Here is a 26,808-nt window from a genome sequence, read left to right on the forward strand (position 1 = left end):
CCCACTTCTTTTCTAAATAAGATTATAATTTTTTAAAAACTAACTGGAGCTTTGGCCCACTTCTAAATATAAGAATGAAATAATTATTTCATTAAAACAATAAAACTCCTTTTATCCACAATAGAGCCATACTGTCTTTCCCAAATGAAGATTTTTAAATATTTTTGTATATTTAAATTTGTCATTATTCATTGAGTAAGCCAAAAATATAGATTATACCAATGTTTTAAATGCTCAATATAGTTTTATCTTTATTTCCTCAAAGTTCTCCTTCCCTGTGAAACTTGACATGCCTTATAATTGATATAACATTTCATAACTTGAAATAATCAAAAGATTGAAAAATCTTTGGTTTAGTTTTATACACATTAAACTTTAACGACAAATATGTTCAGTTTTGCCAAGTAATACCATCTGCAGATAATGGGGACTTATGAAGTCACATGAAAGTTCACAGAATATAAACTTTGATGTTTGTATTAGAGATTGGCCAAATGGTTTGTGTTCACTCAAACATCATGATGTTCGGCTGTTTCCAAGTCCCAGGAAATATGGCACAGCCAACAATCTGTCCTTCCAGTGTCAAAGTAAGATGTACGTTCAATTCCATTAAAATTGATGATGGGCTGAAAAACACACTGTTTGATTTTGGCTAGATGTGCAAAAATTAATTTTCTTCTGGAATCTAGTATTTGTTTGTTTGTTTTGTTTTTGTTTTTTGTGTGCCGGCTCTGAGAGCTGGCACCTATGAGGGAGGTGAACAGGGTCTCTATAGCTATGACTCCAGGCTAAGGTGAAGCCTCTTTAGCCCCTCCTGACAGCCTGCTCTGGGCTGCAACTGAGCAGCTGGAAACATGGAGCCTAGTTCCAGGAGCTGAGGGAGCCAGTCTTCATATTGCTGTGTTCTATTTTCAACAAGTTTATTGAGATACAATTTATATTCCACAAAGCTTATTTAAAGTATACAATTCAATGATTTTTCATTTACTTTCAGAGTTGTACAACTATCACCATAATCTAATTTTAGAACATTTTCACCATCCCCAAAAGAAACCCCCCCATTCATTAGCAGTCACACCCCATCCTGTTCTTCTCCACAGCCCTAGGCAACCACAAATCTACTTTCTATTGTTATATATTTGCCAATTCGGGACATTTCATGCAACATGTGGTCTTTTGTGACTGGCTTCTTTCACTAAGCATAATGCTTTCAAATTTCATTGTAGCATGAATCAGTACTGCATTCCTTTCTATTGCCAAGTAATATTCCATAGTATGGAATACTGTGTTTTGTTTATCCATTCATCAGTGATGGATGTTTGAGTCGTTTCCACTTTTTGACTATTAAAGGTAATGCTGCTATGAACTTTTGTGTACAAGTTTTTGTGCACACATATATTTTCAATTCTTTCGGGTATATATGTATATATACCTAGAAGTGAAATTGGTCCGTCATGGTAGACTTAGACATTGTAACGCTATGTTTAACTTTTTGAAGAGCTGCCAAATTGTTTTCCAAAGTGGATGCACCATTTTACAATTCTACCGGCAATGAATGAGGGTTCTAATTTAAATACATCCTTGCTAACATTGTTCTTGTCGGTCTTTTTAATTATAGCCATTCTAGTAGGTGTGAAGTGGTACCACACTATGACTTTGATTTATATTTCCCTAATTACTAATGATGTTGAGCATCTTTTCATGTTCTTATTAGCTATTCATATATTTTGTTTGAAACAACATCTGCTCCTTTTCCCATTTTTAAAATCAAGGTGGGTTTTTTTGTTATGTTATAACCGTCCCTTATGTATTCTGGCTATAAGTCCCTTATCAGATATAGGATTTGTAAATATTATCTTACATTCTATTGGTTGTCTTCTCACTTCCTTGATGACATCATTTGAAACACAAAAAGTTTAATTATTATGAAGTCAAATTTATTTTTTCTTTTGTTTCAAATTTCATCTTTTATGCTTTTGGTGTCATGTTTACAAAATCATTGCCTAACTCAAGGTCACAAAGATTTACTACTGTGTTTTTGTCTAAGATCTTTATAGCTTTGACTCATATTTAGATCTGCGATCCACTTTGAGTTAGTTTTTGTTTGTGATGTAAGGTGGGTGTCTAACTTCACTCAGTTGTCCCATACCATTTGTTGAAAGACTATTCCCTCCCATTGAATTGCCTTGACCCCTTTGTCTAAGATCAACTGGCCATAAATATTTATTTATGACCATTTATTTTTGGACTCTCAATCCTATTTCACTGACCTGTATGTCTGTTTACACCATCTAGGTTTTTATAGCTTTGTAGTAAGTTTTAAAATTCAGCAGTGTGAGTCCACTAACTTAGTTCTTCTTTTCAAGATTGTTTTGGCTATTGTGGGTCCCTTGCAACTCAGCCTGATTCTGAAAGTCAAAATGGAAAGCTCTTTTTAGCCCATTTTCTTTTTTGTTTGTTTGCTTTTTGCCTGAATCACACATAGAAAGCCTAGTAACTTATCTCATTAAATGAATGGCATGGGTGTGATTGAGGGAAGAGTTGTTGAATATAAATATACATATACATATGTTCACATACTAAAATATCTCCAAGCTTTAGATATTATCATAAAATTCTTGCTTAAGGAAAAGTATGTATTTGAATTTCATATTCTAATAACCCTAACACCCAATTCGTGTGGCAGCTTATGTATCTCCTTGCACTAAAATATTAACTGAAGCAGTAGTTGTAAATTAACATCCATGTGAACATAATTAGGTTTGGAAGGGCACAAGCCACATGACATCAAGAGTTTACAGAAAAGAGCAAATCCCACTTCTACCCACTACTGTTATTCTTACTTTGAACTTTTAACTATGCAAACTTGTTTTGTGAAGAAACATGATTATTTCCTTAAAACCAGAGAAGAGCAGTCATATAAATAATACATAGGGGACTTCCCTGGTGGCACAGTGGTTAAGAATCCACCTGCCAATGCAGGGGACATGGGTTTGAGCCCTGGTCCGGGAAGATCCCACATACTGTGGAGCAACTAAGCCCATGTGCTACAACTACCTAGCCTGCACTCTAGAGCCCATGAGCCACAACTACTGAGCCTGTGTGGCACAACTACTGAAGCCCTCGCACTCTAGGGCCCATGCTCTGCAACAAGAGAAGCCACCACAATGAGAAGCCTGTGCAGTACAACGAAGAGTAGCCCCCACTCGCCACAACTAGAGAAAACCCGCATGCAGCAAAGACCCAAAGCAGCCAAAATAATAATAATAATAATAATAATAACAATAATAATAATACTACACACAACTGGGGAAATGACTGCTGGTTTCATGTTTTGCCCAACAACCATGGTCTTTCTTTGGATCTGAGTTTGTTTATTTATTTTTTCCCTTCTTTTATTTTTTTTAATAGATCTTTATTGGAGTATAACTGCTTCACAATACTGCACTAGCCTCTGTCACACAGCAAAGTGAATCAGCCGCATGTACACATACATCCCCATATCCCCTCCCTCTCGAGACTCCCTCCCACCCTCCCTATCCCACCCCTCTAGGTGGTCACAAAGCACCGAGCTGATCTCCCTGTGCTATGCAGCTGCTTCCCACTAGCTATTTTACATTTGGTAGTGTATATATGTTGATGCTACTCTCACATTGCCCCAGCTTCCCCCTCCCCTCCTCCATGTCCTCAAGTCCATTCTCTATGTCTACATCTTTATTCCTGTGCTGCCACTAGGTTCATCAGTATCTTTTTTTTTTCTTAGATTCCATATATATGTGTAGCATACAGTATTTGTTTTTCTCTTTCTAACTTACTTCACTCTGTATGACAGACCACCTCACTGCAAATAACTCAATTTCATTTCTTTTTATGACTAATATCCCATTGTATAAATGTGCCACATCTTCTTTATCCATTCATCTGTTGATGGACACTTAGGTTGCTTCCATGTCCTGGATATTGTAAATAGTGCTGCAATGAACATTGTGGTACATGAGTCTTTTTGAGTTATGGTTTTCTCAGGGTATGTGCCCAATAGTGGGAGTGCTGTGTCATATGGTAGTTCTATTTTTAGTTTTTTAAGGAACCTCCGTACTTTTCTCCATAGTGGTTATATCAATTTACATTCCCACAAACAGTGCAGGAGAGTTCCCTTTTCACCACACCCTTTCCAGCATTTATTGTTTTTAGATTTTTTGATAATGGCCATTCTGACTGGTATGAGGTGATACCTCATTGTAGTTTTGATTTGCATTTCTCTAATAATTAGTGATGTTGAGCATCCTTTCATGTGCCTCTTGGCCATCAGTATGTCTTCTTTGGTGAAATCTCTATTTAGGTCTTCTGCCCATTTTTTAATTGGATTGTTTGTTTTTTTGATATTGAGCTGCATGGGCTGTTTATATATTTTGGAGATTAATCCTTTGTTGTTTCATTTGCAAATATGTTCTCCCATTCTGAGCGTTGTCTTTTCATCTTGTTTATGGTTTCCTTTGCTGTGCAAAAGCTTTTAAGTTTAATTAGGTCCCATTTATTTTTTATTTTATTTTCATTTCTCTAGGAGGTGGGTCAAAAAAGATCTTGCTGTGGTTTATGTCAAAGAGTGTTTTTCCTATGTTTTCCTCTAAGAGTTTTATAGTGTCTGGTCTTACATTTAGGTCTTTAATCCATTTTGAGTTTATTTTTGTGTATGGTGTTAGGTAGTGTTCTGTATCTGAGTTTATTTAGGTAGCAAAAGTATGATGGAGAGGCTTTCATAATAGCCCTAAAATTTTAATAGCCTCACCTCTCCATTCCCAAAGTTAAAGCATTTATACTGTAAAACTTGGAATCCATTGTCAACACCTTCTTTATTACATGGGACTTTCTTTTTTATTTAGATTGTGTCCTACTGCCAAGTTTGTTATTTTCATCTGTCTTTCCTCTTTTTCATAATAGTTATGCAGAAGTTTTCTAGCTGAATATAATTCACTGCCTTATTCCTTAGGTAAGTCTTTTTCAATGGTAAATTATTAAGAAGTACTTCTGGCATATGTAGTAAACCTTTGGCAAATAATCAGTATTTGATCAGACTTTTTAAGGAAGATGCTTTGAGGGCATTTCAAAAACAAGGTTTTGTTGTTATTTTTTCTGACTCAGGTCTTTTTATGGTAGAGTTGCCAGAAACGCCATAAATCTCAAAATGGCCATTCTTGTCCTAAACCGATTGACCCTTCAGTTCTACATCCTCAGCTAGCTCAGGCATTCTACTGGACGTCACTGCCATTCTCTGAATAACTTATGGGATTTACAATGCCTTGTAAAAAGCACTGAAACAGCTCTGCGTGTGACTTGTTTGCTTTTGAAAGTGACATGTTTTCATAGTAGTGGAGAGTTACTGAAAAACTTTTCTGAGACATAATGTGTTTCCATTCATGCTCAGGTGACTATGGCTCAGTTATCAGTGACCTCAATTTTCTGCCCTGTTGTTTTTCATATTAAAAAATACATGTGGGCAGTCTCTTCACAAAGTCACATATTAAACAGTACTACCCAATAGATCATTATTCTGTGTGCACTCTGCCATTTCCAGTGATTACCTGACTTTTGGAAATAAGGAGAACATTAGGAGCATCTACTGAGATATTCAAAGCTGTAATATTATTAATGTTTCTTAGGGTCAGCTGGAATGTTTACATTGTAGCTATGATGGTGACTCAGAGAGTGACATGTATGGTTGGTAAGTGGCCTTTGTCAAGGCTTCACGATGGCCTGATAATAATAAAAAAGGTAAATGAGGAAAATACAATCTGGTTCAGTGAGATAGCCATTTATAAAGAACATTGAGCACATATGAAGTGATCTGCCCTACATAGAACATAAGGAGATGCAGTGGACCTGCCAGTGTGGGTGGCTTATCATTTAAATTTGATGTCCAGGGAAAATACTGAAAAGCATTAACCAAAAAGGAGAGGCACATAAATTGTTGGCAGAGAAATTCAGATGTCTGGAGCAGCAGCACCAATACATGTTTAAATAAAAATGTTTTCTTATCAAAAACCTGGAAGAAATAAAACAAAATCATTCCTAGTCTTCTTCTGAGGAACAATTGTTTTTACTATTTGGAAAATGTAATCAAGATGATTACATGGATGTAATTATCAGCAAAAGCAATTGCTTCGAGAACATAAGAAACTTGTGTATTTAAGTGTTGAACAAGGATTTTGTAGGAACAAGAAATGATGTGGATAAGATTGTGTATGCTTGTTTAAGACCATTGTTTTCTGAAATTCACGTCTTAAAGCAAGTATTTAGACAAATTGAAAATACAAAGTAAGGTAATGTTTGCAAAATATCTGTCACAGTGTCCAGTAAGCACTTAGGAAGTGTTATCTATTCTCATCATCATAATTACTATTAATATCATCATTATTATTATTTCTTCTAACACATAGTTACAGTTGTGCTCAGTCAAGTAGTTATTGATTTACATGAAGGTCTTCATCAAAGGTAAAAGAAGTAAAAAACATCTTACTACTCAACATATTATCCCCATCTTTGTACCCTGTTTTAGTACTTCAGTTGCAAATGGTTCACAATTAACTTTGATTATTTTACAGCAAACACAGAAATAGTTATCAAAAACCTAGTTTCTAGGGCCTCCCTGGTGGCGCAAGTGGTTGAGAGTCCGCCTGCCGATGCAGGGGATACGGGTTCGTGCCCCGGTCTGGGAGGATCCCATATGCCGCGGAGCGGCTGGGCCCGTGAGCCATGGCCGCTGAGCCTGCGCGTCCGGAGCCTGTGCTCCGCAACGGGGGAGGCCACAACAGTGAGAGGCCCGCATACCGCAAAAAAAAAAAAAAAAAAAAAAAAAAAAAAACCTAGTTTCTAGTCCTACTCTACCACTCACTATTGTGTGACCTAGAATGAGTCTTATTTTCTCTAAGCCACAGTTAAAGTTGATGGTATTTATGAGTACCTTTCTTATCTAATATTCTAAGGGGTAGCTCAAGGGGCAGAATTGCAGGAAAAGTTTTATAATATATTGCATTCACTTTAATCTGTCCTTGGAAATCACCTCACTTCTGCCCCAAGCAAGTTCCACATCTAGTTTAAAAAGTGTCATTTCACTGAGTAGTACTGCGGGCTGCAGAAACTACCATTGCAGTGTGTAATGGATATCAAACATTTACTAAGGATAAAAACCTGCCTTAACCTGATTGAAACCAAAAACTGAACCTTCAGAAACTATTCTATAACAGAGAGATAGACACCCATTGTCTTTAAACTATCTTTTACTATTTGCAGTACCTTTGACCTTCATGTGAATTTTATAGCAAACCAAGTCAAACTTTTTTCAACTGTTTATCCCTGAGCGGTACCATCTGATATGAATAGTATTCCATCAAAATGCATTTTTTTTCCTGAGGAAGTCTTGCTATAATACTCATCAGAATGACAGCCAGTGCATTATACATTACAATAAAACATCCCCAGAGCAAAGGTACATGTGATGATGAATTATGCTAATATCTTACTGTCGTTATGTTATCAGCACTCAGATAGTGATTTAGTGAGATACATCATCAATGAGAGATTATCTGATTTCATATTACTCAAAAAATGACACCATCATGGAAAACTGCAAGCAGATTCAGTTGATTAATAGGCTTGGTGATATTCTAGTGCCAGAAGTCATGTATAGTGGTATATTAAAATGTCCTTTGAAACTGAAAACAAGTTAAAGAAAGATAAATCCATGAGGTGAGGTTATAAAAGCACTGTCAATTTAAATACTATTACTGTAGACAGAGTGGAGAGTTAAGTACAAACCAAAAGTCATCCTTTGTCCTTTCTTCAAACATTTGACAAAGATTTTGTTCTACTTAATTATCTTTACGAAACCTTGAGAACTTCTTATAAGAAGCTGTCTGTCATAAGACTACTGATTATCCAATATATCTGCAGTATACAGATGACACTTTATGATGATATATGCATTATGCCCCAAGTCACTGAACCAATCAGACATATCACAAAACTTGTTGAGTAACAGCTAATTTATTCAGGATATAAGCTGATCACTTTTGTTCCAGGATCTTCTTTTGCACAGGATCTTGCACACATTAGGCACTCAAAAGATACTTACTAAACTGAATTAATGATTCTCTTATAACGTTCTATTTTATATTCCAAATCACAAAATAATGTCTGATGCTAAACTGTTAGATTAAAAGAGCCAGACACCATGGATTGCAAATAGAAAAAACTTCATTTTTCTTGGCACTACTCCTCCTATCATGATCATAAAGGCTGGAATTTCTTCCCCACAGCTGTCTGTATAAGATCTCTGACCCATTCATAGTCAGAGGGGTTATGGGAAGAAGACTAGGTAAGCTGAAGGATAGATCTCACTTAATTGGTACTCTCTTGATCTGGCATTGATGATTTGAGCTTCCTGGGTAATTAAAACTAACTCTGTCATTACTTTCATAGCTTCTTTGGGGACCCCTCCCAATCACTACACATATCTTTCCTGAAGATTTACTAACAAAGTCTGTGTCTTTTAGAGCTCATGATCATTTTGTTAGTCTGTTTTCCAGCTGTTCACCTCTCTGTTGACATCTTACACTTTTGGACAAAGTGCCTTTGAAAAAAAAAAAAACCTAAGCAGGCCCCATCCCACAAGGCCCATGTCTGATTCAAAGATAGACTCCTTTGCCCTGCTGTTAGTGAAAACACAGCTTATAACAATTACAATAACTAACTTTTACAGAGTGCATACTATGGTCCCGGCATTGTTTACATGTATTAACTTATTCAACTTTCTCAAGAAGATAAGGTATGATTATCCTCGTTTTTACAGATGAAAAAATGGAGCCATAGAGGTATTAATTTAACCAAAGTTACAACGGATGAGAGAGCCAAGACTCAAGCCTTGGTGGTCTGAGCTCTACGTGCATGCCCCTAATTACAGCACTAAATTGTAGGTTTTATATTCACGCTAAATACTATATTCATTTTTAGAACTACATACCAGTGTTCTCTGCTTAGAACAGGTACCAACCAGTCAGTGTCTCACCTTTAAGCTTTTCCAGGCATGGATCAAAACAAGTGCCTTGTATTCCATCAAACTCCAATAGCAAATAAAAATTCTCCCAGTGTTCCTACCAAGTACCTCACTAGATTTGACATAAGGGGGTGCCTCAACACTTCAACTACATTCTCCAAAAATAGTTATTTCCATCCAAGCCTCTTCAGTGATCTGGGTACTGAGCAACAGGTTACAAAGCCAGTGGTTTTGTTCCTTTGCTTTTGAATCTCTCTTATAAAGCCTTGTTGTAATGTAGGAGAGGTTTGTAATGTAGGACACTTACTGTGTATTATTTTTTTCTCCTTGGCCTTTTTGGGCCTTGGCTATAATTGAGATAGAAAGAGCCCTACTTTAATATCCTTTTACAAAAATAAGGGCCATTTTCTGTAACCTGAAAGATAAGGATATGAGAGTATATTGCTTCTAGGAATGAGTGGGTATGTCTCTTCGTCAGTAGTAAAAACCTTAAAAGACGAATGTGTTCCAGACCTCAAGAAATGTTTCAGGGTCATGAAAGGAGTTTTTACTTCAGCTGATTTATGTGTGCAATTTCAATAGGGCCGCCTGTTCTAGAGTGCTTCCAGGGATCCACTGGTTAGATCATGATGAAGTTGGTATCAACCTGTCAGTGTGCAATTTGGCTTGGAGGTGTGTTATCAATTTCCAGAGCATCTAATATACTCGACTGAACGGACAGGATGTGGGGCACTCTGCATCCCAGCAATCATTGTGTCAATCTGTCGCACGCATTGTTAGAGTGATGCCAGTCTTCCTCTGCAAAGTACTTCCATTTAAAACTTCCCAAGAAAACTCCAAAAATAGGTTGAACAAGTATTCTGACCCCTTTTATACACTGCAGCTGTCCTTAGTTTTATTGGCATGTTAAATGAATTATTGTTAAATTATGTTTATTTCATTTAAATTTAAACATGATAAATTATTAATGAATTTTTAAGAAATAAGCAAAGCATTAAAAATAACCAGTGTGTATGTTTCTTTTATTCATTTATTTACTAATAAAGAAATAGTCATTGTCTTAAGAAGAAAAAAGGTAGTGACAAGCAAGCTGCTTCACAATCTAATTCTTGACCATAAAGGTTTTTTGTGAAACTGTTTTGCCACCTACAAATTCTTCTTCCTTGTGGGAAATTTACCTTTACTTGTCTTTTGCCTCTAAAAGTTGAAGGAGGACACTTTAGTGCTTAAAAAGGTGAAACAATGTTTCAAGATTTAACACAATAAAGTTAATATGTAAAGCTCTTTACATTTATAGAATATTTTATTCATAATACTTTATTGAATGTTGACAAAAGGAAAGCAGAATTATATAATGGAAATATCACTGGTTTGAAGGCAGAGGCCTGCATCCAAGTCTTAGATCTGGCACTTTTGCTGGCCACGTTGCCCTGGATAGTTTTCCTGCTTGCCTTTTCTGATCTTCATTTTCTTTGACTGAAAATGGTGACAACTGTTTTTATTAGCAGTAAGTAAACTGAGTATAGGATCTGGGCGTTATTTATCTTTGTGTCCACAGGTTCCAGCCCAGAGTCTGGCAATAAATGCTTCATGATGAGTAAATAAATCCATGAGGAATTATTATCTTCCATTTACAGATGAGCAGAGTGATTCCCCAAAAGTTTCAGTGACCTAGTGTTACACAGCCAGTGAGGAAAATGCCATGAGAAAAGCATTTCTTACGGTTGTGAGAACAGGATCAAATTCTGGGAGTTCTGATACATGTGGAGTTCTCTTTCTAGCACTAGAAGAGAATACCCAGGTGTATATAGACAGTAGATTTCAGAAGCATATACTTCAGGGTGTTCCACTGGAGAACTAGTTTATTCCCCCTCACTCCCTGCAGATAATTACAATTAGCAACAAATATTGATACTATGATGCCTTCCCTCTTAGTGGAGATAAAGAATACATAACAGATATAGCACTTGTTTCCCCTTTTGAAATGACAGACATTTTTCTTATGAGTGTATCCTGCACAGTGTTTAGTGTAGAGACTAAATATGAAAAGAAATAATACTAATAATTACTCTTACATGAACTAAGCAGTGTCGCAGCATTTTAGATGCATTCTCTTCTTTAATCTACAAAACATCTCTGTAAGTTACTGTCATTATCTTCTCTTTATAGCTGAGAAAATTGAGGTATGGAGAGGTAAGGAAATTTGCCAAAGGGCACACAACTCCTAAGTAGCAGAGGCAGGATTCAGATCTAAGCAGTACAACCTGAGAGCCTGAGCTCTTAACCTCTACACTTTACTGTCCTGGATAGTAAATAGAGAAGTGTAGGACACACAAAAAGGATCCTGATATGCAGTTCCCAAATGCAACTCAAAAACTGAAACAGCAAGAACACAAGGCCTGGAAGAATATACTATGCCTCACAGAAAAACCAAGGAATGTCTAAAACACATGAAAATTAATCCCTTTTGCAGCTTTCTCTTATGCCACAATTTACTATAACACATGTTCAGGTAAGCATTTAACTAAATATCAATGTATTTTGTCTGAACTTGCATTTGACTAGAACAAATACCCTCAATTTTCAAGGGATGGCAGAAATATTAATTCTGTGGCAACTGTCATAGCCCAGGTTCCCAAGAAAACAGAGCCTCAGAAAAGAATTTAAAATGATGAGGCTTTATTTGGGAGGTACCAACCAGAGCATCTAGACAGAGGGAGAACAGAGATGAGACAAGGAAGAATGTGGAGAGATGCCACAACAGACCTCTGTGCTTGCTGCTTCTTCACACGGACCATGGAAAAAAAGCGATTGAGAGACGTGTCCACTAACCATGCAAAACTTCTCCAGATGGGTTGCGTGGAGAAACCATGCTTGAAATCATTCATGGCAAGAAGGAAGAAGGAGGAATTTCTCTGTCCAGCTCCTTCCTGACTCCTGTTTCCGTTGGCCAGTGTTCACCGTATTCTGAGTTAATTCCCCCGTGCTTCCAAGTTGAGTGAACTGGCACCTTCAGTGACCACATGAGATGTCAGGTTTCACATTCTTCAGTGTGGTGTATCATTCGAGTCCAGAGTGGTGGAAGTCACAAATTCTGAGCCTATGACTGATGGAACTGAATGCACGGAGGTGGACTTGGCATTCCCAAGGCAAGGGCCCAGTCAGCCCTCAGGGGTGGCATCAATGGTCCACGAGGCAGATGAAACTGACAGAAGCTGAGAGGTTCCCTTATACTTATGAAACTTTTAGGAAATCAGCTTCTTCAACTCAGCTGAACAGAATATGAAAAGTCAAGGCCACTAAGAAAGAACCGTCTCCTTTAACATACGACAACATCTAAGTGTGGGGTGTAGAGGAAAAAGAAATGCAAACATACACACACACAATACACGTATACAAGATATGCATACAAATATGTATATTATATATATAATTTTCTTCAATATCACAAAATATTTAGTACTGCATATTATAATCCAACCACAACAAATGGATTTTTAGAAAAACAATTGTGAAAAGATGTGGGTTTTCAGAGCCAGTATTCCATTAGTGGTAGACCATGGCAGGCCAGGCCTCACACAGCAGGGAGAAGAGTGCCAAAGGCATTAGGAAGGAAAGAATGTTAGGAAACCTCGCACAGGCCACATCACAGGCCAAAGGCCAGGAGACAGGTGGGTTGTATCATAGGGTAAAGAAAAGGGTTTCCCTGTTGGTGAGCAGAGCATAGTATCCAGAGCATCTGGCAGCAGGTCATGAAGGGTAGTCCAGGAAGGCAAGCAACCTGTGCTAGTCACAGTTAATGGATTTTAGGGTCAAGAAGTCCTTGTATGGGGGTGGTAGTGGCCCCAGAGCTTAAGAAAGAGCTTGTATGCTAGTGATGGCTGAGTATTCCTTCTTGGGGAGATCAGAGGGTATGAGGGCAGAGAATCAGATTAAAGGGCCAGACAAGTCATTCAGTTACTAATTTTCCTGAATTAGAGTACACTGACAGCTAGTGATGTTTTTTTAACAAAAATTTATTGAGCACTTATTATATCTGATATTTAATATATATTTCAGACTAGCAACAAATACAAAAATTCTATAGTTTATTGTGTATTTTGATAGTCTAACATAGTTCTCACAATCATAGACCATCTGCATATATAATTTCATTTTAAATAGTAAAATTTAATATTACCATTTGTATTTGTCTGATAATGATTACCTACCTTCTTGACTGTTGTACAGTATAATTTATACTTATTTGACACTCACATTTATGTGTAATCCCTTCCTCCTTCTTTCCCATCCCCGATCAAGTGTGATGCAGTCAACTCCTTAAATGATAAGTGGTAGAAATATTCTATAGAGATACCTAGCCATTTCCCCAAATATATAAATTGAGTGTCAAGTTGAAAATAATGCAAAGTATCTACATTCCTAGTTCAGTGTTCTCAAAAGTAGCCCATCCTGACAGCTGGCAAGAGTATCCTACTCTGACAGTCTGACCGTTACACTCCAATTAAATATAAAAACAGATCTGAATCTTTTTCACCCAGTTGTACTGTCAAGGATAGTATAACTTGACTGTCATATAGAGCTCCTTAAATCAGCCTGCCAAGAAAATATGATTGTAGTACAGATTTTAGCATTCAGAAATATACACTCCCCTTTCACTTACACAGATTTTGAGGGTCAAAGATATGTATTTTTATGAGATATTTTATTATCTTTCAACCTTTGTGAAGATCAGTGTATTAGAATAGAGAAAACTTTTCTCCTTTACTGCTGAAGTGATTTGGTATAAGGGAAACACTAATGAGGATTTTTTTATTACTTACTGAAATTTTCCATTGGACAAAATGAGAAAGTTTTATTTTAAAAAAAGATGGATGCAATATTTAAATTCCATAATAATTTTGGAAACTAAGCATCTGTTCAAAATAGATGAATATTTAGAAAAGGGATAAAAGTGTGGAGTTTTGAATTTTTCTTAGAAACATGATGCTTCCAAGAAGAGTCGCAGCATGTTTCAGCAAAAATTTAAACCCTAAGAGCCCTGACATAAATCTAAGCAAAGAGAGGAACTTTTAGAAGTAGATTTTTTCCCATTATTTTAAATGTAATATAGTTCTTATTATAATTCCTAAAAATGATGAGTTTTTAGTATTTTTCTGTGACATAATGGGTACAGCAACCTAATCACTCTTTCTCTTATTATTGTCATTCCAATGGTTATACTTTTAGACAGTGGCATGCAAGTCATCCTGGCTTTGACTCCCATGGGTTGATTGAATCACATTATGTTTTTTAACCAGTTAGATCATAAACTCCATCATTTAACACAGTGAACTACTAAAACCTCTAGGACTTTCTCTTCAAACTAAAATGTCCTAAATGAAGATATCCAAGTTTAATACAGTTAAGCTGTCATCCCCATTTTATCATCATCAACGTGAGCACCCACTGTACTAAATGTAAGATGTCTCTTTTTCCTTGAATTATAAAAGTTGATCTTTCCTTTTTAAGAGATACTTAGGAGAGGGGGGGTGGAATCATTTTAGGGCTCATGAAAGTGAAAGACTGACAGCACTAGCTGAAGTCAGACAGAAAACAGTCAGCCCTGAGGAAGCATTGCTGACAGCGACGCTAGTGCACTACAATGCTGGCATGAAACTTCCTCTAGATTCCAGGAAGAAGCCATTGGGGAAGAGCCTGTCAATAACGTAAAACTGGGCCAAATCGTTCTGGTTGTGGACTGTTAGCAAAAGCCTACCCAAGACTAATTGGAGAGGACCAAGCTCATGTTTCAAATGAAAAATATGAGCATAGACATCCTCAAATGAAAGGAGCTTTCCTGCAAATTAAGATGTTATATTTTTTAATAGTATTTTGGGTTTAACATCTCAGGTAGTTTTCTACACGTAGATATTTTCTTCCTGAATTATCAGAGCTGTGCTTTAAGTTCAGTTTTGTTTACCAGAAAGATATGAGAACAAGTTTAATGCTGTGAAAGATGTTTACTTAGAGCAATAATATGACAAGCAGAACTGAATACATAGCAATTTGCACATCACATAAAGCCTTCCAACCAACACTGGCTTTAAAATCATCAGTGAACTAAAAAACAAAACAAAACATAAAATTAAAACCAAGGGTATAGATGAAAACCACCATGTCAAAAACACAATCAAATAAATCATCTTCTTTCATGCTTAAATGATGGATGAAGCTTATGGTAACCATAACCACTGTTTTTGATGCCTTGAATTGCTTCAGAAACTTGACCTTCAGTTTATTTCTCTGGAGTATAACACTGAGCCCATGTGAAATCTTTTTCCCTGAGCAAATTTGTTGTCAGAAGGGGAAAAACAACTAAAAATTGATCCTATAGAATTTCATAAATGACAACACTGGAAAACAACCTTTCTGAGTGAATTTTCTTTCTTCTACCTAATATACATATATATGTGAGAAAAAAAACCCCAAAAGTTGGACATTTGTCCTTCTTCCCTTCAGATAAACTGCTTAAACTATGAATTTAATATAGACTAAAGCACACAAAAATCACTATGGATTAAATAGGGAAAAGGTAGAATGTTTTTAAACATGGCATTATTAATTTTACATATCATAAGAAATCTTCCTAGTCTAATTAGCAGGTCCTTAGAGGATTTTCCCTAATACATAAATTTAAAGTGTGTATAAATGATGCTTCAGGATAGTCCTTGAGAATTTTACAAAATTAGTTTTTTAATATTCTTCCCTCAACTTTGTTTATGTATAATTAATATGGACTCTCCGTTTAGATATGTTAAGCCGAGTAAATGTCATCCTATTATTCTCTGGAACATGGCAAATAACTAATCAGAGAAATTGAAATAGATGTCTTTAATGTATAAAAATTTGGTGCTGTATGTGACTATTATAGGATTATTGAGTAATGCTACTAACTTCCTAGAGATGGCAAGACGTTCCTGTTTCTGCTCTTGCCTCTATCTGTCCCCTATCCCCCATCCACAGTGCAGCCAAAGTGATCTAAAAATAACAAAACAAAACCCCTATTTTGATCACCCCATTGCTTGAAGTCTTTCAATGGCTCTCCATTGCCAAAAGAAAAGGTCCAGATCCTTTAAATGCCGTAGGAATCCTTCATGATCTTTAAGCCCTTCGTGATCACTGCCTTGCTCACTTCTCTAGCCTCTATCTCTCCCCACTCCCTCATCTCACACTGTACTCTCCAGTTGCACTCGAATTCTCTCAGTACCTATAAATCTGTTTTACTCTCTTGTGTACCTGCTCTTTTCCCTGCCTGGACCAGTCTTTCCTCCCCCCATCCCTGACCTCCTTTCTTTTATTCATCTAACTCCAGTCTTCCATAAGGTCCAAGCCTAGACATCATTTTTTCTTGAAAGCCTTCCCTGACTCTCCCCTATCATGGCATCTATCATATTTCATAACATCCTTTAATATGTGTCACCCACTAGATGATAAGCACTGTCATGATCTTATGCTATGTCTCCAACTCCTTTAATATTAATAGAGTATCTGTTATGCTCAGACTCATCTCTAAGCTCTGAAAAAAATAGCAAAGAATCAAGTGAAGTCAAAGTTCAAATTGTATTCTGAACACACAACAAATATTTGTTGGCAAGAACAGTAAAAGAAAACAGGACAGTAGAGAACAAAAGAAGGGGAAAAAATGAAGTCGAGAAGAGTGTACAGAGTGAAATAAGAAAGAACGAGGAGACATTGAAGGTAAAATGGAAAGGGCTCATAAAAGTTCAAGTTGATCTCTTAAAAGACCCCACCCACAACTAGATAGGCTCTCGTTCATTTAAAACTTTGCCTTTGTGATATTATTTGAAAGTGGTAGAGATGGTTCCTTGCTTCATTCTACCTGTAGCAAGTACATCCGTATTGTCACGTTATGCCATTCAGCATTCCAGTGATGTCCTCCAGAGCCATCTGCTGTCCACAATGAACAAGCCTTCAGAACCCAAATGATATATTTAAGCCTGAGCAAAACAAGCTGGAAGCTTATTCTAAAAGCATTGATTTTCCAAAATTTATTCACTGGGAAAATCTGCTGTAAAACAGTGAATATGTTATGCAAGTAAAATTAGACCTTTCAACCTGCTTGGTATGACGCATGGTGGCACACACTTATTGCAGGTGATTCTGCCGAAATTAAAAGTAATTTCATTTTTTTATTAGACATTTAGTGCAAAAGGTCAAAAAAGACGTTTAGGATCCCTGTCATCTCTTATACTTAAAAAAATTTTTTGACTTACTTACAGCATCTTTTTACCAGGTGATGCAGATCTTTAAGCCACAACAAAATTAGGGTGAAAACAAACAAACAAATCAAACCAAATTGTGTATAATTTTGCATACAGAAACCATGACAGCTGCATCCTAATTGTAAAATCCTGTTTACTAGGAACACATTTCAGGTTATGGTGCCATTATGAAGCCCCATTGCCTACCGTTTTAAATGTCTAACCAAGCCTTCAGTGATATGGCTATTGTTGATGTTTCCAACTTCACGGCCACTGGCTTCCTCCTTGGACTCTAATGGACAGCAGTTTTAGGCAACTTGCAATTCCTGGAACATATTATGCTGTTCCACCCCTCTGTGCTTGGAACTCACTGTTCTCTCTGAAAGGAGGCCCTGGCCTCTTTGTCTCACTCATCAAACTCCTACTTTTCTTCTAACTCTGTCGAAAACATTACCTTTATTATGACGCTTTTCTGCTTCTCCCCATAGCCATCCCAAACAGCTGACCCTCCTTTTTTGCTGCCAGATGCATCTTGTACAGACTTCTGTTAGAGCCCCTACCCTCTGTGCTGCCATTATTTGTTTATGTTGGTGTCTTTCCTACTGTAACATGATCTCCCTGAGGACAGGGAGGATGTCTTTGTGACTCAAGCCCTGGCATGTGAGATGTGTTTTGAAAAAATGTTTGATCATGCCACCTTCAGCACCTCTCTGGGCAATGCCCTTTATCAACTGAAAATTTCGAGTGGGAAATTTGCTTTATTTTCCTTATCATTAACCAAGTTCGTAATGATGACTAAGAAGGAACGAAGAAGGGAAATTTGAATTCCACTTACACAGTATGGTTCCGAGACTGCTTTTCATTTTACCTGATTTGCCTAATTCATCCCTTCCAGTCTTCCCCTCAGCAAATAATCATTAAATTCCTACTATAATCAAAGCACCATGCTAAATACTATAAAGTAGATTACAAAGAAGAATAAAGGCTCCTCCAAGATTTTTATAACCTTTCTGGGAAGACAATACATTCACAATTTAAAAAGCCAAAGAGTACATAGAAGGTATGTGTTGGTAAGTGCCAAATGAAGCAAACAGACACTGGGTGTTTTAGGCAGGCAGAAGAGAAGTAATCACTTCAGTCATGGACAAAATAGCACCAGAGAAAAAACTGACAAGACAGCATTCCACGCTGGAACAATGGAATGAACAAAGATTTGTATAAATTGCTCTACTAAGAACCTGAAGATATAAGAAACCTGTTCTCTCTTGGGCTTCCCTGGTGGCACAGTGGTTGAGAGTCTGCCTGCCGATGCAGGGGACACGGGTTCGTGCCTCGGTCCGGGAAGATCCCACGTGCCGCGGAGCAGCTATGCCCGTGAGCCATGGCCGCTGAGCCTGCGCATCCGGAGCCTTCCGTGCTCCGCAACGGAAGAGGCCACAACAGTGAGAGCCCGCGTACCGCAAAAAAGAAAAAACCTGTTCTCCATATTTTAACCATTTTATCCCAACTTTAAAACTTAAACTTATTGGGAATACTAGCATTTTAATTATTCTCTCAGCCAAAGTCTACCTTTAAAATAGAATTTATTTGCATTAAACCTTGTTTGGGTATTTCCAGTTCCAGGTACTTCCAGATTTTTCTCAAGTTCTTAGGCACCTTTGGATGTGAGCCCCTCAGCCTTGTCCTTCCCACCGAGCAAAGCTCTCTCAGTCTTTCAGAAGACTGTGCCCTCTCCTCTGTTGAGTGTTCATCGGTCTGAGTAGCTGGCCCCAAACAGACTGCCCCTAAAGATGTCATTATGTCATCTTGCCTCACCTCTTCAGGTTACGCTCAGAACTAGCCTTTCTGAAAATGGGTAATTTGAGGTCACGGTTCCTCCCTGAACTGATATAGCACAACACTGCACACAACAGCTACAAGAGAAGACCTGCTTCTCAGATATGTTCAGTCCGAGCACTGTGGATCTGTCAAGAAGAGTCTGATTTAATGTATAAGGTGCCTGTGGGCATAACAGTGACACAGGGAGCAACTGAGCTCGGCACTAACCCTTTCTGCTACGTTTCCTCAGGCAGAAGTGGAGGTGGTCCCTCCTGTTTTAACTCACTGAGGTATTACGTGTTTTGACAAATCAGAGAGTATTAAACGTCACATGAACTGCAAGATCACACAGTCCAACCCCTCAATTTACAGAGAATCTGCAACTTGCCCAAGATCACACGACAAATTACAGAAAAAAAGAGAGATGAGAAGCCAGGGGTTTTGCTTCACAGTCGCTTTCTCACTCCACATTGTACACTTTCGCTCCAAAGGAGGCACCCCTGGGTTTATGAGAATTACCACTGTGTATGCCCCGGAGTCCTAAGCACTTTGTCCATCCTTTCTGAATATTTGTTTTCAAACAGGGTTTCCAAATAATACTAGTATAAATACAGACATACCTCATTTTATGCAATCTCTTTTCCTAAAGATGGGATCTGAATTTTTTCCCCAAATAAATAGCATCCAACTGTAGATGGAGATGGATGGTATAAGTATTAATCAGTGCTTTTTATTATTATTATTCTCACAGGACAACTGATAAGAAAGCAAAGTATTTGCTCTTTACTGGTATACATCAGTTTGAGGCTATTCAGATAAAAATGCCTTTAAACACTCAAGTGTTATATGCATAAAGAATTATATTATTGTTTTATATATTAGTGTTTAATGTATGAAATGTCTCAATATTAATGGCCCAAAATAATTAATCCTTTATTCCTCTTTATGATTTATGTGGGACATTTTTAGAAAACTATTACTTCTATGCTAATGTCCATAGGTCTTTGCCATAAAAACTATAGATGAAAACTTTAAGAAAACTTCATTAAAGTACACAGGGGAAGAAGTAGGGGGTTAGCTAGGCTTCTGAAGAACTGGATTAAAATGAAAAGAGAGAGAGAGAGGAGAGAGGGGTGACATAGGGAAGAGTGCTACTGTCCAGAGAAGAGTAGGAGTCGTATTTTTAACTCTGTTCGTATCAGCTATCCTCTTGGGACCTTACCATACAGTATATTTGTAAAATCATAATGAATGATAGATTGATTTTTTTTAATTGCCTTTCCTGTCAGTGGTTATCTACACTCAGATACAATGACAATTCTCATAATAATGTATATGATTAATTCTCGCATGATAGTAACATTGTGTCTTACTTCATCTACCTTATAAAATGGAGAAGAAAATCTCATTTAACAGATATCCCCCAGAATAGTCTTATTCACTTAATGATGTAGCAACTATAGTCTCATCGAAAGAGGGTACTGAGAAATAGAGGGCAGTGAATTATTTTAGGGAGAGCAATTTAAGAGAAAGCAGGTAAAGGATTCTAATTCTTGAGGCTTTGAACAGCATGATAAGCACCACTGCATTAAAGGAACAAAAAAAATAGCATTCACTGAGCTGTTTATACATTTAGACAGTGAATAAAATGGACTGCAGTTTTAGGTAGATGGTATGAGGCGAGAAAAATGAGAAGTCTTTCCATAGTTAAGAATTTTTTTTAGAGAGTGGAAAACGAAGCTGACGAGGAGTTAGCTACTCATGTTTATTTGAAGTCATTTCTCACCTGTCCTATTCCTTATGAAAAACACAGTGTAAGTAAATTTCAGAAGTAGATAATTGTTTCATAATCAGAACAGGGAGTTTGGGTTAAAGTTAGAGTAGGGCCAGGGGAACCACAATGCCTGCAGGAGCCAAGAGGACACTGGAAATAGGTCAAGTGTGTCTGATGAAAGACTTGGTGAAATAGTAGAGTGGCGTGGTGGTGCTCTGGAGAGCCCATGGCCTGTCTAAAGGCATTTAGATTCACTTGAAAAAAAAACTTAGCCATGAAATACCTAACTGCAGGCCTATTTCAGCTAAGGTCAAACAGTTTGTGAGTTCTGGATTCATAAGATCCAAGACCCTGAGACCTCAGTGAATACCCACACAGGAACAAGAAACAACTGTTCAGAAGTCTTTGTTTTACATACAAATGTTAAAATGGTGTATTTCATATGTTCGTGGCCTAAAACAATGATAGTTACCATAGATTTCTACAGTACTGGTTATCCTATAAAAATTGGTTATTTTTAAGTCACAACCAATGATTTAACATTTTAAAAATACTATGCCAAAAAGAGTCTTTTGCTTATAGCAAAAGTATCTCAGTCTAACACCTATGAATCCCATGATACTGATGCAAAGTCTTGTGTGTATCTACATGTGCATTTTTGAGGGGAAAGGTTTGTACCTTTTTGTACCTACAAAGAGAAGAGGAAACACCCAGGAAAAGGAAAGAAATCCAGAGAGAATCATTATCAGGCAGGTCCATCTGTAGGCAGAAATCTGGGTGCCGTAGATAATGTTCAGCCATAGATAATGTTCTTTGATGACAGAATTCTACCTATGAAAGAATAAGAGGAATGAGGTATGTCTTCAGTCTTGGAAGGTCACTGGTGGGGCAATAGCAGGAACGTAGACATGGGACCAAACTCACTGGACCAAGATACACAGATTTCCTCAAACTGCACAAGACAAGGTCTAGATTATAGGAACCGAGTCAGAGCCTGTCCCTCAGCAGAATTGGTGCCTCTGGTTTGAGAAGATCACCCCTGAGCCTGGACACTGTAGGGGGTGGCTCAGTGACTCGAGATGAGTGAACTGGGATGCTGGTCTGGGCTGGAAGCCAAGCAGGTCCAAAAATAAGACAAATTTAAATACATGAATTAAGGAGACAAAAAATGTTTGCTGAGCGCCTACCATGTTTTGACAGCTAAGGGATGCTTCATTTGTACTATCTCATTTAATTCCCTTAATAAATTATACCTAGAAGCCAAAATATTAGAAGTTTTCTTCTTTACAAAAGAATTCATTGCGTCATGGTCCTCAGTATTTCTTCAAGGAAGGACAGATTTTATCCCCATATTTCAGAAGAGCATAAAACTTCACAAAGTACCAAAGTTGCCCTAGATCAGCAAATTTCAGTGAAGGAGGAGAGTATATGCCCCTCTGAGAGGGGGTGGGGATGTCATTTTAAAAGATTTGCACCAGATAATATTTGTGCATTATAATATTTTAATTTGTTGATTTGGGAATACAAACTACAAAGAGATGCTCAGAGACGGGTTTATTTCTCAAGATCAGTAATTCTCAAGAGAAAGAAGAATATTCCCTTAATGAGAGTTGTTTGTATAACTACTCTGTTGTGAGATCTTTCTGTGATTTGCTATGACTTCCCAGGACACCGTAACAAATTGAGGCAGAATACCCCAAAATGCTGATTCCCCCACTAGCGCTCCCAGGCCACTCTGCCACAGATAATCCCACTAACAAGAAAGTATAATGTAAAGTGATCTTTCGGGAAACACATTAATGCCTCTTTCACTAAGTTTCCTCATAGTGAGTTTTCCAAATAACTAATGGTTACTCATTAACAGTATTTTAACCTATTAAGAGTTAAAAAAAAGGAAAAATGGCAATATATTGGTTCCATCCCATACCTTCCTAAAAGGTATTATTCATGCTGTTGCCTTCTTAAACAAAAGTGGTTATTTTAACTCTTCCTCGCCACTCAAGATGATCACTGTGACCATTGACCTGGGATATATAAGAGTGTCCTTGTCTCCTTTGCTGTCTGTCATCAGGCTATCTGTTCACACAGTTTAGGTACCAACTCATATGGCCTATCTCCTTACAATATAATCTGAGCTGAGACGCTGTAGGCAAATATTAAAACTCATTATAGTTTACTATTTTATGATCATTGAATCAAGTCCCCTCATTCTGCATATCTGAAATAAAAGACTCAGAGTTAAGACTTGCCCATGGTCACACAATGGATTATGGTAGAGCTGCATTTCACTTAGAATTTAAAGCTCATAAGGAAAAACATTATTTAGTCAAAATTGCCATTAGAAATTCCTTAAACTAATATTTAAGCATGGTATATATGTTTTCTGTACTATAATTTTTATACTCATTGGAGTTTTGGGTACTACAGCAATAGATGGAGGAAATAAAAGGAAAGTCTGCTGGCAAATTGGTGTCTATTCAAACCATTTGCCTTTGAGATAACCATCAAATCCATTGAATGAGAAATGAGATTTTTACTGTATTCTTTCTCAATGGAATTTTTCCATTTGGTTTTAGTATTAAGCCTCTGTAACCTTACTATATTTCAATTGATTGTTCCCTCTGCTGAAGATTAGAGGATTAAGTTCTAAAACTCAGATGTGAGTTAAACACAACTAGAATACAACTCCATGAGGGGTATAGAGTTTACAGGCACACAGGGCTCCTGCTTCCCCCTTTAGCACTTTTTCTGCTACAATCTCCCTACCTAGTTATTAGAAATCAAGCTCTGGATATGACTTGAAAAACAGAAAAAAGGTTTGCTAACAAACTTCTCAGTAGTGATATCCAGTTTGCTTACTTCCTGTTTCTCCTATGTTCCCTAAGTGATTAAGCTTGCTGCATAAAGGGGGTATTAGTAACTGAGAAGACATTTGAGTTACATTCAGCCATTTTGATTAGTATCTTTGGTAACTTCTTTTTTCTCACAAACATATGGCCAAGCAACATGTAAAGTTCCAATTATTGCGATTTCAAATTTAAAGTACTATTTGTTCATTCCTGAAACCTGAAACAAACATCTGGTGGTTAATGCTTTGAGGGGAAAAAAAGTACCTTAGTGCACTACCTTTGTCTATGATTCAAGATCATGGGCAAAAATAAGTAGATGAGATAAAGCCACAGGAGTTTGTTGGTCCATTCAACTAAAAAAAAAATTTTTTTTAAAGAACTAAAGTAGGAGTTTCCTCTAAAGTAGGAAAAACAGTACAGACCATACAGTACTCTTAAGTACATCTTCCTTTCTGTCTCATCTTGCACTTAGATATAAACTATATCTAGTATAGATCCTCCCATTAGAAAAAAAAATTTGAATGCTTTCTTATCTCCATCCCATATATGCTCAGAATTATTGCAGTTTGTGCATACTGTCAGGTTCATGTTACCATGCATTTTTGTTAATGAGAATAGTATCTCCTACATTAAAACTTCTGCGCCAATTTTTCATACTTAATATTTTAAGATTTATTCTAACTCACTTTCCATTACAATATGACACTTGGGGAAAAAATCTGAAATAAAGATGTACTGTCCTTTTTGCATGGTTGCTCATCTTAGGGAAAAAATTTTGATTTTTTAAATGGGGGTAGTGTATTAGTCTGTTAGGGATGTCATAACAAAATACCATAGACTGTGTGGCTCAAATAATAAAAATTTATTTTTCACAGTTATGGAGTCTGGACATCCAAATTCAGGGTATCGGCAGTTTGGGCTTCTCCTGAGACTCTCTGTTTGGCTTGCAGGTGGTCACCTTCTTGCTGTGTCCTCACACGGCCTTTTCCCTGTGCCTGCACACCTCTGGTGTCTCTTCACTTTCTAAGAAGGACACCAGTCATATTGGATTAGGGCCCACCCTCGTGACCTCATTTAATTTTATGACCTCTTCAAAGGCCCTAGCTCTAGATTACAGTCACATGGAAGGTTAATGCTTCAACATATGAATTCTGGGGGGAACACAATTCAGTCCATAACATGTAGCAACGCTTATTAATCAAACATTCTGTAATATCTTCCTCTTGAGGAAAAAAGTAAAATCTTAGGAAGGAAAGTGATAAAGTTATCATTTATATGCGATACCAAGTTATAGGAAATATAAATTTATATGTGACTCATTTATATGAGATGTCATTTATAAGTGAATGCACATAAAATAACCCTTAACTCCGTTTCTTAGCCTGTCTCAATAGAACTCACAAAGATTTATTTAGCAAAGGAACAGCCCAGCAGACTAGCAAGTCACACTTCCACGTACTGTTTGCCAGAAGAGACCAAGAAATATCCAGATTCAGAAATGCTCGATGAGACTGCTGCTCTTGCATCTGCTCTGAGGTCACATTTACAGATTTGGTATTTATTCTCTGGAAGTGTGGCTTCCATATTTGAAAGAAGCCTGAGCCTGACTTAAGTGGCTTCAAAAAGCAGGGCCACAAGCCTGAGGAGCTTCAGCCACAACACACACTAAAACAAAGGCTGCTGCAGTGAGAGTGCACAAATACAAGTCGGAGTAGCCTTGTCCCTCCTGCGGCATAGACCACCTAGTTTTTTCAGAACACTGTGTTCTGTTGGATCATTTACAATGTTCCCATTTCTGAATTTTTTTAATGCCCTGGGTTAAGGGTTGCCAAATGTAGTAAATAAAAATATAGGATGCCCAGTTAAATTTGAATTGCAGGTAAACAATGAATATCTTTTTAGTATGGCTATGTCTCGTGCAATATTTGGGAGGTACTTATACCAAAAAATAATTCCTGTATGGGAGATACTAATACAAAAAAAAATGTACTTGTTATTTACCTGAAATTCGAATTTAACTGTGGGTCCTATATTTTATCTGGCAATTCTACTTCGGGTTTAAGAATGAATCCTCCCCATCCCAAACTCACCACCCTCTTAAACTTCCATCACCAACTTTGCACATTTAACTTCCTGCTCTTAATTTGGTGCTGCCCCAAAAGGTGAAAACCCCAGGTTTCAGGCTCCCTTCTGTTATACTACTGTGATATATGGTTATAGATACTCTGTGTTAAAACATGAAAGTTAGTTTGGCCCAATTTTCCCCCCATGCTGAAATATTTGCATCTTTATATCAATGTTCCACAATACTACTATGATAACATTAGTTGACACCATGTGCTTAACAGTGTGGGGAAGAGTCTAAATCTCTAAACCTTGGGCTCAGTCTGCTCACCTGTAAAAGGAGGGGACTGAATTCAAGGTATTTTTCCCCAAGGTTCCTTTTAAGAATTCCTTGCCACAGGTCTTTAAAGTGAGGTTCTGTTAATGTTCTCATTTGCCTTGTGAAACTTAATTATTCCTATTTCGGGTGAATCTCTTTTCCCTTCAAGTAAGTGGCATTTAGATGACTAAATAAGTAGTGTTTCGGTTACTCGATTAACGGCTTCCTCTTTGAAGATATTCGCCTTAAATTCCTCAAGAGCCAGAGAATGCACCCTTTATTTCCCTCCACCCCACTCACCCTAACACCAGACTTTGAGCACAGCGGGTGATCAGATGATGTGGTCCTGCAAGTGCTGATAATGATGAAACAATTCCATCGTGGTGGGTTTTCTGGCTGTCGAATATCATTTGCTGGGAACAGAAGCCCTCTCCGCGGGGTAGGAGACCGCCGTCTGGGAGCCGCTCGTTGTACTCTTCCGCCATCTAGTGGCGCCAGGGTTGCTCTCCTTCGCTCAACTTGCTGTTCAGAGCTGCAGATTTCAAAAATTGTAAATCAAATGCGTAAATAGTTTTATTCTTGTCATTACAGTAAGAAGGGACTTATGGAGCGTTTTGAGAGATAAAATGTAATGTGTTGATAAAAAATAAGTATAACGCAATAGCAGACTT

The 26,808-nt window shown here is 37.4% G+C and overlaps 1 protein-coding gene across 2 annotated transcripts in view; it reads left to right on the plus strand.

Moving 5' to 3' along the window:
* Positions 1–26,808, plus strand: part of EPHA6 (EPH receptor A6) — an 856,224-nt gene that overhangs the window by 793,941 nt on the left and 35,475 nt on the right. The gene's annotated exons all lie outside the window — the stretch shown is intronic.

The sequence above is a fragment of the Mesoplodon densirostris genome, chromosome 5 (assembly GCF_025265405.1).
Source record: "Mesoplodon densirostris isolate mMesDen1 chromosome 5, mMesDen1 primary haplotype, whole genome shotgun sequence".
In the NCBI taxonomy this organism is placed as follows: Eukaryota; Metazoa; Chordata; class Mammalia; order Artiodactyla; family Ziphiidae; genus Mesoplodon; species Mesoplodon densirostris.